Source organism: Triticum urartu, chromosome 6 (assembly GCF_003073215.2).
Source record: "Triticum urartu cultivar G1812 chromosome 6, Tu2.1, whole genome shotgun sequence".
NCBI lineage: Eukaryota > Viridiplantae > Streptophyta > Magnoliopsida > Poales > Poaceae > Triticum > Triticum urartu.
In genome coordinates this window covers 551,755,068-551,767,421 of record NC_053027.1, presented here as the reverse complement: position 1 = coordinate 551,767,421, position 12,354 = coordinate 551,755,068, and positions in this window count along the sequence as shown.

Sequence of the window (12,354 nt, the reverse complement as noted above, 5' to 3'; positions counted from 1 at the left end):
TAAGACCAAGAACTATTCTGCTTATTCTTATGAGTACTATTGTCCGCCTGCAAGACTGTTTGCTAAGGCTTCAAAGCCAAAATTCTCAGATGCTGCACTTAGACTTATTGCTTCTAAGCCACCCTTGAAGATGTGGGTGGTTAAGAAGGCTTAACTCTCTTTTGCAGGGAAAGGTCTCCAGCAGAAAACCAAAATTGTCTGACGCTATTGCTGGGGACCTTAAACATCTTGTAGGGCGCAAGATCAAATGCCCAAATGGTCTTACTATGTACTTCGTACCTGAATCGCTTGCTACTCTCCCTATTAGTCCTAACCTGGATCTAAGCTTTCATAACCCATTGGTTCATCAAATGTTTTTGCTTCACAATGCTCTTGGTGAAGCCTATCCCCCTAACTGCACTGTAGGGTATGACACCAGCGTCTTCAGAATGGATTATTGACAGTGGGTGTACAAATCACATGACTGGCAAAAGAAGTCTTCTTATGGACTCAACCTTACGTCCATCCGACAAGAGCCACATCACATTTGCTGACACTGGTAAAAGTAAGGTATTGGGTCTAGGTAGAGTTGCAATCTCAAGGGATCAGCACATGGATAAAGTCATGCTTGTTGAATCCCTTGGCTTCAACTTAATGTCTGTCTCAATGCTTTGCGATTTGAACATGATCGTAATGTTTGGAAAATATCGTTGCCTTGTACTAATGGAATCTGACAAGTCTCTAGTGTTTGAAGGGTATCGAAAAGATGATTTGTACGTGGTAGATTTCTCAGCAGGGCCACAGCTTGCAGTATGTCTTCTAGCAAAGGCTTCAGAATGCTGGCTCTGGCATCGGAGGCTTGGACATGCTGGCATGAGGAACCTCCACACCCTTGCGAAGAAGAAGCATGTCATAGGCATCAAGGGCGTCAAGTTCAAGAAAGACCACTTATGCTGTGCCTGTGAAGCAGGGAAGATGACGAGGGCCAAACATCCCTCGAAGACAATCATGACTACTACTCGACCCTTCGAACTGCTTCACATGGATCTTTTCGGTCCCACTCATTACTCAACTCTAACTACTACTGCTTGCCTCTATGGCTTCGTTATTGTTGATGATTATTATAGATATACTTGGGTGCACATAATCCTTTACAAGACTGAAGTGCAGGATGTCTTCAGACGCTTCGCCAATCGAGCTATGAACAATTTTGGCGCCAAGATAAAGCACATCAGAAGTGACAATGGCACTGAATTCAAGAACACTGGCCTTGATACATATCTTGATACCTTGGGCATCACACATGAATTCTCAGCCCCGTACACGCCACAGCAGAATGGCGTCGTCGAACGCAAGAACAGAACACTAATTGAGATGGCCAGAACGATGCTAGATGAATACAAGACCCCAAGAAAATTCTGGCCCGAAGCCATTGATACTGCATGCCATACAATCAACCGTGTTTATCTTCACAAGCTACTGAACAAGACATCTTATGAGCTCCTTACTGGCAAAAAGCCAAATGTCAGTTACTTCAGAGTATTTGGCGCAAGGTGCTGGATCAAGGACCCACATCACACCTCAAAATTTGCACCAAAAGCACATGAGGGTTTTATGCTTGGATATGGAAAGGATTCGCACTCCTATAGAGTCTTCAATGTCTTTCATTACAAAGTGGTTGAAACAGTGGATGTGTGGTTCGATGAGACCAACAGTTCACAAAGAGAGCAGCTGCCAAATGTGCTAGATGAAGTTCCATCCAGTGAATCAATCAAGCTAATGGGAACTGGAGAAATTATACCTTCTGAAGCTCATCCTGAAGAAGAACTTATCATTTCAGCACCTGATCAACATGAAGACAATGCTCAGTCTGAAGACATTCCTTCCAACAACGACAATGAACAGCAAGAGCAAAGACTTCGCCCTGTACATCCTCGCGTTGCCAATGAAGTGCAGATTGAAAGAATAATTGATAGCATCAATGCACCTGGTCCACTCACTCGTTCAAGGGCAACTCAGCTAGCAAATTTCTGTGGGCACTTCGCATTCGTCTCAATATCAGAACCCAAGAAAGTTGAAGAAGCCTTCATGGAACCTGAATGGATTCAAGCTATGCAAGAAGAGCTTCAACAGTTTGAGCTGAATAATGTATGGGAACTGGTTAAGCGTCCTGATCCACGGAAGCACAATATAATAGGCACCAAATGGATATACCACAACAAGCAAGATGAACATGGTCAAGTTGTCAGAAACAAAGCTCGTCTCGTTGCTCAAGGATATACTCAAGTGGAAGGCATTGACTTCGATGAAACATTTGCTCCTGTGGCTAGACTTGAAGCCATACGCATACTGCTGGCCTATGCAAATCATCATAACATACTTCTATATCAAATGGATGTGAAGAGTGCCTTTCTCAAATGGCAAGATTGAAGAAGAAGTGTATGTTGCACAACCGCCTGGCTTTGAAAATCCAAAACATCCTGACATGGTATACAAGCTCAACAAGGCACTGTATGGCCTCAAACAAGCCCCTCGGGTCTGGTATGACACACTCAAATACTTCCTGAAGAGCAAAGGCTTCATACCTGGTTCCCTAGACCCCACTCTTTTCACGAAGACATATGATGGTGAACTGTTTGTGTGCCAAATATATGTGGATGACATTATCTTCGGCTGCATCAATCAGAAGTACAGTGAAGAGTTTGGATATATGATGCAAGAGCAATATCAGATGTCCATGATGGGGGAGCTGAAGTTCTTCGTTGGTCTTCAAATACGACAACAACGCAATGGCATCTTCATATCTCAAGAGAAGTATCTCAAAGATTGCCTGAAGAAGTTCGGTATGCAAGACTGCAAAGGCTTCACAACACCAATGCCAGCCAAACATCATCTGGGTCCTGACGACAATGGTAAAGAGTTCGATCAAAAGGTATACCGCTCCATGATTGGTTCTTTACTTTATCTATGTGCATCTAGGCCAGATATTATGCTTAGTGTTTGCATGTGTGCTCGATTTCAAGCGGCACCAAAGGAGTCGCATCACTTAGCTGTGAAGCGAATTCTTCGATATTTGGCTCACACCCCAACTCTAGGATTATGGTATCCAAAGGGCTCAGAGTTTGATCTGGTTGGATTCTCGGATGCTGATTATGCTGGTGACAAAGTTGATCGCAAGTCTACATCAGGCACATGTCACTTTCTAGGACGATCACTTGTATGTTGGTCTTCAAAGAAGCAGAACTGTGTATCTCTCTCCACTGCTGAATCTGAATACATTGCTGCTGGATCTTGCTGTGCTCAGCTTCTGTGGATGAAGCAAACACTCAAGGACTATGGCATTCATCTGAAGCAAGTGCCACTTTACTGCGACAATGAAAGCGCCATCAAGATTGCCAACAACCCAGTTCAACACTCGAAGACAAAGCACATTGAAATTCGTCATCACTTTCTCAAAGATCATGTTGTGAAGGAAGACATTGATATCATACACGTCAACACTGAAGAGCAATTGGCAGATATCTTCACCAAGCCCTTGGATGAGAAGAGGTTTTGCAAATTACGGTGTGAGCTAAATATCCTGGAATCCTCAAATGTCCTGTGATCAGGCACACATCCTAACCCTTATGCATATTGATGACTTAGATGTGCAACACACAAAGTAAAGTATATCTTCAATCAATGAAGACATACATTCTAAGTGTGAATACATTAATGTGGAATTTGACTTCGGAGCGCCACGATAATTGTGCGCCATGTCTGGGTCTAATACTTCCTATACGGTGGGTAACGCCACCACCAAACGTTCTATTTTGAAGTGTTTCACTCATGGCGTTACCTAGCAATGTCTTCACATTTGGTTTGGCTTCGATCTCAACATATTTTCATGATTATCATCACTATGTTGATTATATATATATATATACTAGTGTTCTGTCCTCTACAGCATTCACTTATAGCTATGTCTTCGTGTTGAATCTTTTGAACTAAGTGAATGTGATCGGACCCTAACCTCTCTATGCTTTCTATCTCAAACTCTATCTCTCCAAGTCATATGCATTCTATTGAAACTGTCGAATGTCTTCTCTGCGTCCTTGTCAGCAGAAGATACAGATACAACCATTAAGTCCGTTTTCAATGCTCTTTCCTCCACATGAAATCCGGAGAAGTAGAAACGACCACCCGACAATCCAGGCGTGCGTGGGACGTGGAACAAACCCAAAATTCCGCATACTGGCCACGTGTTCCTCAGATACGAATAGCCAGGGGCACCTGAGTAATAGCACGGTGCCGCCCCTGTACCTATAAATACACACTCACAACGGTCATTATCTCTTCTTCCAGCCTCTCACGAACCCTAGCGCCACCACTAGCCCTCGACGACGCCGGCGACGAAGCGCTTCGCTGCCGCAACCTCTCCGACGCCGTCTTCACGCCGACCGCGGACATCGTCCTCTCCACCGTCGCCGTAGGTGTCCTCCGTCGCCAAGTTAGGGCACGGAAGATCAAACTGCTCGGCCTCATCTTACACTCCGTCTAGCAGTTCTTAGTGTGGTAAATAAAACTTCCTCTTTTTACAGCATCATTGATCCTATGAATTTGTCACTTTCTACCACAAGCAGTTTCTGTTCACACAAGCTAGATCTCTCTCATACTGCATCTCATAACATGCCTAGTATATTCACTTGTGCTTCACAAAGTAGTTAGATTCCTCACTTGTACTGATCTGTGGATTCGTACAAATCTGGAACCAACTTCTTATCTATGAGTGAATGTCTTCGCACGATGAGGTTAATGTCTTCTAAACTGATTTATCTTCAAAATCTTCTGAGAATGCATATGACCTCTTCCCCTTCCCTCGCACCTTAATGCTGTCACAGGTACATGTCTGTGGGAGAATCCTTTGGTTCTCATAGTCTGCATTCATTTGCAGAATTCTTACAGCATCACATAAATTCTCCCGAAGCCAGTTCCTATTGGTCCAGCAAACGAAAACCTTTGAAACCTTTGAACGTCTTGAAGCCTTTAAAGTTAAAGTTTATGGCTTCAGAGAAAGAAGCAAGGAAGGGTGGCAGAAAGCGTCGTGGTGAGACCTCCAGAGATCTACCAGATGAACTCTCAGAAATGTACAAGACAGATCCTGAAGGGGATTACAGTCAGCGCAAGACCCGAATCCAATGGATTCGAAGATATTGGGCAGAACAGTGGTTCAAATATAGATTTGTGACCCAGGAGTATGCTGCGAAAAACGCCATCAAGAGACCGTGGGGAGACATCCTATTCAAGAATCTTCTACCCAGGTCCAGAGATGAAGCCATTGCTCAAGGCTTCTATCCATGCATGGTCCGTGGACCACAGCCTGCTGATGCACACTCGTCGTCACTGCTATGGTGTCGTGGCGACAATCTGTTCAAGCACAACTTCCAGTTTTCTCAAAACTCTGCGAAGCAGAACAAGAAGACTTTTGGGTTAGACTTCAACCCTGGTCCCTCATCTCCAAGGGCAGATGGCACACGACATGCAGAACCCAATGTCATCGGTCCTTTCGCCAACCTTGAAGGCCTCATCACCTACATCTTGGTTCAAGGGACCGCACTGAATGAGCCTGCAGCTGACACTGAGTCTGATGACGCGCCTGCAGTGTCGAAGCCAAAGCAGTTGAAGAAGCCAAAAGCTTCAACGCCAGCCCCTGCACCAAAAATCTCAAGGGCGAAGCCATTGGCAACTGCACCTCCTGAAGACAGTGTGCAGTCTGAAGATTTATCACGCGTCTCCAAGCACTAGAAGGACAAGATGCCTCTGTCTCACACTGGCAAAGAGCTAACAGCTGCTGCCATTCTGTGCAATGACGACATTGATCTGTTAAGTGATGAAGATCTTGCCGATGACGCTCTTGAGAAACTCATCAAGAGCAAAGAAGAAGCAGAAATCTTCAATGATCTGCCTCTCTTTGATGTCACCATCATCCACAACTTCATTGACGAGTGGTTTGACACGCCAAACATTAGCTTTGAAGATCTGCAGCTACCCATTGGCCTCAGTGTCGCCTTCCAAGGCGCCATTGCTTCAGAACTTGCTATTGCCCAGCGCATTTTTGAGCTGAAGCAGAAGATTGACTATGAAAAGGCTCAGTTCAAGAAGCATATGGCCAAGCTCAGCGTGCAAGAAGTGAAGAACTTCAAGACAATGATGCACGAGCTCAAGGAAGCCTTTGTGAAGAAGCGTGCAGAAGCTCAGGGTTCACGTGAGCGCATGAAGACTCTGGCTGACAGATGTGTGCAAGCCTATAATGAGGCTGAGAAGCGCAAGGCACTTGGGCATCCTGGCATCGACCCCAGGATGGCCGCAAAGAAGAAGAAGCCTGCTACTGCTGAATCTGATGCACCAAGGCAAGAAGCAGTTCCGAATGTCTTCCCAACTAGACTGACTGGCTCGAAGCCGAAAAGCCGGTCAACAGCTTCAGAGCTCAAGAAGACAAGGACTGCTGAGGCTTAAGCCAGGAAGAGGAAACACTCTGAAGCCTCTCCTACTGCCCCCTCCAAGAAGAAGAGGAAGACCAAGAAAGCTCAGGCTGCTTCCACAGAGCCCTTGATAGTTGAACCCATTTCTATGGTCTATCCTGAAGCTGAACGACAACTGACAATTCATGAGCCTTCTTCCACAAAGGCTCATGAAGCTGAAGACATTCCAGCAGCTGATCCCATCGCTGCTGAAGACATTGGTCAACATGACAATGTAGAAGATGGTGCAGTCCTTCCTCAACATGAAAACAGCAAACTCATCAGCATTGGTCGTCCACTGACGCCAATTGCACAGGATGCTTCATGGGCAGATCGCCCACAAGAGGAAGAAGACTATGAGGCCCAGCCCACTCCAACTCCACAGGCGTCGTCTGCGTTCCGTAGGCTTCGCAAAGGTCCAAGGCCTCAAGTCTCTGCTGAAGACATTCCGGCTGCATCAGCCGCAGAAGAAGGAGTCCCACAAGATCCCACTCCCCTGTCCCACCAAGAAGCAGTTCTCCAGGAGACTGTGCTTGTGACGGACCCTCCAGCTAGTCAAGTGGAGGATGAAAATCGTGAGGCTGCCACAACCACCAATGAAGCTAATGTGGAGCCCTCCCCAGCAAAAGCTTCAGAAGACAGGGAAGCCACTGATCCCGCCACTTCTGTTCCTGAGTCTGCTGCCGGTCCCTAGTTCAACTATCATGTTAAGCACAGGCCTCAGGTCCAGAAGCCAATCCCAAGACTGCCAAGGTTTCCAGGTCCTGCATAAGCACCTGGCTCCTTCAACATCAATGGCTTCAGGGCAGACAACACGTTCTTCAATAGCTCTAGGAACCCCTACTCAAGGGAAAGGATATCATCTGATCGGTTCTGGAGCTATCCTCAGCGAAGCTATTACTCTTGCATTCTTTACAACCAAGGTCGCATCTTCCCACACAAGCGCCTTGAAGTTGAAGCTATAGCTGGTCTGCCCTGTCTAGAAGAAGCGTTGGATTGCTTCAAGCAAGTGGGTCTGCTGTAGTTTGTTACTGATGAAGAGCATTGGAATGAAGAGCTGCTGCTACAATTCTATGCCACACTTCACATCAAAGGGTATAGCAGAGATCCGAAGACTTGGGTCCTGGAGTGGATGACTGGCAACGTTCATCATGAAGCCAATGCACTTGACATCATTGAGCTCACTCGCTTGCCCACTCCTGGCGATCTCTTCGAGCATGGCTCTCAGCTGCATGCTGAAGCTATTGAGAGCATCTTTCAGCGGCCAGAACCTGATATGAGTCAGATGATCAGCATGATGAAGCCATTGCCCCAAGATGCTGCTTATCCCACAGAGTTCTTCGTTGAAGACCTTGAGTACCTGCCAAGAACCATCTATCACATCATCAGGTGAACTCTCTGGCCTATCAAAGGGCACTCTCCAAATGCCAAGCTTCAGGGTGCAATGAAGACTTTGGTCTTCTATATACTTCATGGCAAATGCTTCAATGCACAGGACTTCTTCATACGCCAACTTGCTGCATCAGGCATTGATCTGTTTGGTTTGAAGTTCTACGCCCCTTGGGTCATGCGGCTGATCAAGCTACACTCCGCCATCTCGTATCAGCCCTCAGCCCGCAACCATCGGATCTTCTTGCCTGACGTGGACATGTCTACTGAAGCCATATATTCTGAGCCTGCCAAGCAACCTCTAAGTCTTCAGAATGCAGAACATCAGAGTTTTACTCAGAACGTTGAAGGAGTTGAAGCAGTTTCTCGGGTGTATCCTTTGGCTGGCACTACACGTGCACCACACCCTGCTTCCACTGAAGCCACTGACAGTGCCACTGCTCCAAGACCCAAGAAGCGCACTCGTGTTCTCAACGACTGAGAGCTTCTTGTGGCTCTACATCAGAAACAGGATAGGCATCATGACTGGCTGAAGCGTCAGATGAAAAGCCTCTTGGTGCATGTTAATCGCACTCGAAATCTTGCCACCAAGAATGCTTTCGTTGCCCATGAAACCTGTCGCCGCACATGAAAAGGGCTCTCGATGATGTGTTCTGAAGCTGATCTTCAAGAGGATGGCTTCACTGAGAGATTCAAGTTTGACTCCGCACCTCCTCGAAGGGCTGTGCTGCTAGGAACTCCATCCCTTGAAGACTCTGAGTTCTCTTCCTCTGCTGCCACAGTGACTGCCAGAATTATTGAGGAAGAAGACGATGCTACTTCATCGCCACCTCCGTCAGCACCTCCAAGCTCTTCTGCACTGCCAAACAACACCAACAACCCTGCTACTTCACCTACTCCTCATGGGAACGAGTAGAGGCTCTATGTCTTCAAACCTTTTTGTTCATTACTGAAAAAAGGGGGAGAAGCATATGAGATTGATAGTCTTCAAGCGGGTCCATATGGTCGGGTGCTCTATATTTTGCTTCGTGCTTACAACTCTCGTTTTTGCTACATTTGGTTCTTATGAGTTGTAACACTTAAACTAGATGGTCGTCTGCTACTTATTTGCCACCTTGTTTTGCGAAGATAAATTCCGCATGTGCGACGATAAATTCCGCACTTAGCTCATTCTGCAGACGTCCATTTTCCATTATGCATGTCATTATCTTCATATACTTTCACATGCACAGTGGATTGTCATCATAAGTTGAAGTGGATCTCCACAAGTACAACCTGCCATGTGCATTTGCATTCCAAAAGCAAATTAACTTATATGCACATCTTCAGGGGGAGCCCTTGCAACTTATGAAGACAATTCCTTATTCTTTACAATTTCACAGATTATATTCCCCGTTGAAAACTTCAACTAGTTTGTCATCAATCACCAAAAAGGGGGAGATTGTAAGTGCATCTAGCGCCACCCCTAGTTGGTTTTGGAGTATTGACGACAAACCTAGTTGAGGGACTAATGTGTTTGTGAGAATTGCAGGATAACACAGGTAGAAGTCCCTCATTGATTCGGTTTTACTACCAGAGATGACCCCTAAAAATGTATGAAGACATTGAAGTCAAAGGTGGTATATGAAGATATTCACATTGAAGACTATGACAAGAGAAGACACGATATGAAGCCTATGGAGCTCGAAGACTTAGATCTTTCGTAGTTCTTTTTCTTTTGTGTTGAGTCATAGGAACCACCGTACTGTTAAGTGGGGTCCAAGAGAACCAGTCAGAATGACTGAAGTGATGCCTAAACCAAAAACCTATGTCTTCGAGTGAAGACTATGAGAGCGAATCTTGTCCAGAGTCGGACAAGTCAGCTTTGCTTGTAGCCCAAGTAAAGTTGACGTGTGAGTTTGAAATCTGACCGTTGGAACACGTGTCGGTTCCTTAGTGACCCAGGGTCATTTCGGACAAATCAGGTCGGGTTGCCAAGTGGCTATAAATAGCCCACCCCCTACAACCATAAACGGTTGGCTGCTCTGATTGAAAGTACGGCTTTTGTCGTTTGAGAGCAACCCACCTCGAAGCCTTTGAGAGAGAATTCCTTGCGAGGATAAATCCCTAACCACCAGAGCCAGAGAGAATTGGGCATCGCTTAAGTCTTCTTGTCTGCGTGATCTGAAGACTTATTACACTTGAGGACTGTGCATCCTCCAGCCGGTTAGGCGTCGCGTTCTGAGCATCCAAGAGACATTGTGGATTGCCGGTGAACGAAGTCTGTGAAGGTTTGGGAGTCTACCTTGAAGACTTACCAGAGTGATTGGGCGAGGTCTATGTGACCTTAGCTCAAGGAGAATACGGTGAGGACTGGGTGTCCTGAGCTGCGTGTTCAGGACTGGGTGTCCGGGACTGTGTGTCCTAAGGTTTAAATACCTAGCCGCTCCAACCAGATGTACAGTTGTCACAGCAACTGGAACTAGTCCAACAAATCATTGTCTTCAACGAGTCACTGGTTTCATCTTCACTTCCCTTTACTTACTGTTACTCCTTGTGAAGTCATTGTATGTTTGCACTATCATTTGTCTTCACTGAGTGACTGCGTGTTCTGTTTGGCTTCACAATATCTTCCTACCTGATCCTTACTACCTAGCTGCTATTAGTCTTTGTGCTTTCACTTCATTGAATACTTGACTATGGTTTGCCTAGTGTAGTCTACCTTCCGCTGCATGGTAATAGGTTTAATTTTATCGTTTGTCTTCAAAACTTCTATGTTCTGAAGACTTTCATAAAAATCGCCTAGTCACCCCCCCCTCTAGTCGATATAACGCACTTTCAACACCGCAAAAGAAGATTACATCGAATAGATCTCCAAGAAGATCGAGGAGAACTTTGTATTGAGATCCAAAGAGAGAGAAGAAGCCATCTGGCTAATAACTATGGACCCGAAGGTCTGAAGTAAACTACTCACACATCACCGGAGAGGCCATGGAGTTGATGTAGAGGCCCTCTGTGATCAATGCCCCCTCCGGCAGAGCTTCGGAAAAGGCCCCTAGATGGGATCTCTCGGGTACAGAAGGTTGCGGCGGTGGAATTAGGTTTTCGTGGTGCTCCTGAATGTTTGGGGGGTATGTGGATATATATAGGAGGAAGAAGTACGTCGGTGGAGCAACGACGGACCCACGAGGGTGGAGGGTGCGCCCAGGGGGGTAGGCGTGCCCCTGCCTCGTGGCCTCCTCGATTGTTTCTTGACGCCCACTCCAAGTCTTCTGGATTATGTTTGTTGAGAAAATCACGTTCCCGAAGGTTTCATTCCGTTTGGACTCCGTTTGATATTCCTTTTCGGTGAAACACTAAAATAGGCAAAAACAACAATTTGGGCTGGGCCTCCGGTTAGTAGGTTAGTCCCAAAAATTATATAAAAGTGTAAAATAAAGCCCATTAACATCCAAAATAGATAATATAATAGCATGGAGCAATCAAAAAATATAGATACGTTGGAGACGTATCAAGCAACCCCAAGCTTAATTCCTGCTCGTCCTCGAGTAGGTAAATGATAAAAAAAGAATTTTTGATGTGGAATGCTTTCTAACATATTTGTCAATGTAATTTTTCTTTATTGTGGCATGAATGTTCAGATCTAAAAGATTCAAGATAAAATTTTAATATTGACATAAAAATAATAATACTTCAAGCATACTAACTAAGCAATTATGTCTTCTCAAAATAACATGGCCAAAGAAAGTTATCCCTACAAAATCATATAGTCTGGCTATGCTCTATCTTCACCAAACAAAATATTTAAATCATGCACAACCCCGATGGCAAGGCAAGCAATTGTTTCATACTTTTGATGTTCTCAAACCTTCTCAATCTTCACGCAATACATGAGCGTGAGCCATGTATATAGCACTCTATGGTGGAATAGATTGGTGGTTGTGGAGAAGACAAAAAAGGAGAAGATAGACTCACATCAACTAGGCGTATCAATGGGCTATGGAGATGCCCATCAATAGATATCAATGTGAGTGAGTAGGGATTGCCATGCAACGGATGCACTAGAGCTATAAGTGTACGAAAGCTCAACAAAAGAACTAAGTGGGTGTGCATCCAACTTGCTTGCTCATGAAGACCTAGGGCATTTTGAGGAAGCCCATCATTGGAATATACAAGCCAAGTTCTATAATTAGAAATTCCCACTATTATATGAAAGTGATATCATAGGAGACTCTCTATCATGAAGATCATGGTGCTACTTTGAAGCACAAGTGTGGAAAAAGGATAGTAGCATTGTCCCTTCTCTCTTTTTCTCTCATTTTTTGGGCCTTCTCCCTTTTTTATGGCCTTTCTTTTTTTTTGTTCGGAGTCTCATCCCGACTTGTGGGGGAATCATAGTCTCCATCATCCTTTCCTCACTTGGGACAATGCTCTAATAATGATGATCATCATACTTTATTTACTTACAACTCAATAATTACAACTTGATACTTAGAACAAAATATGA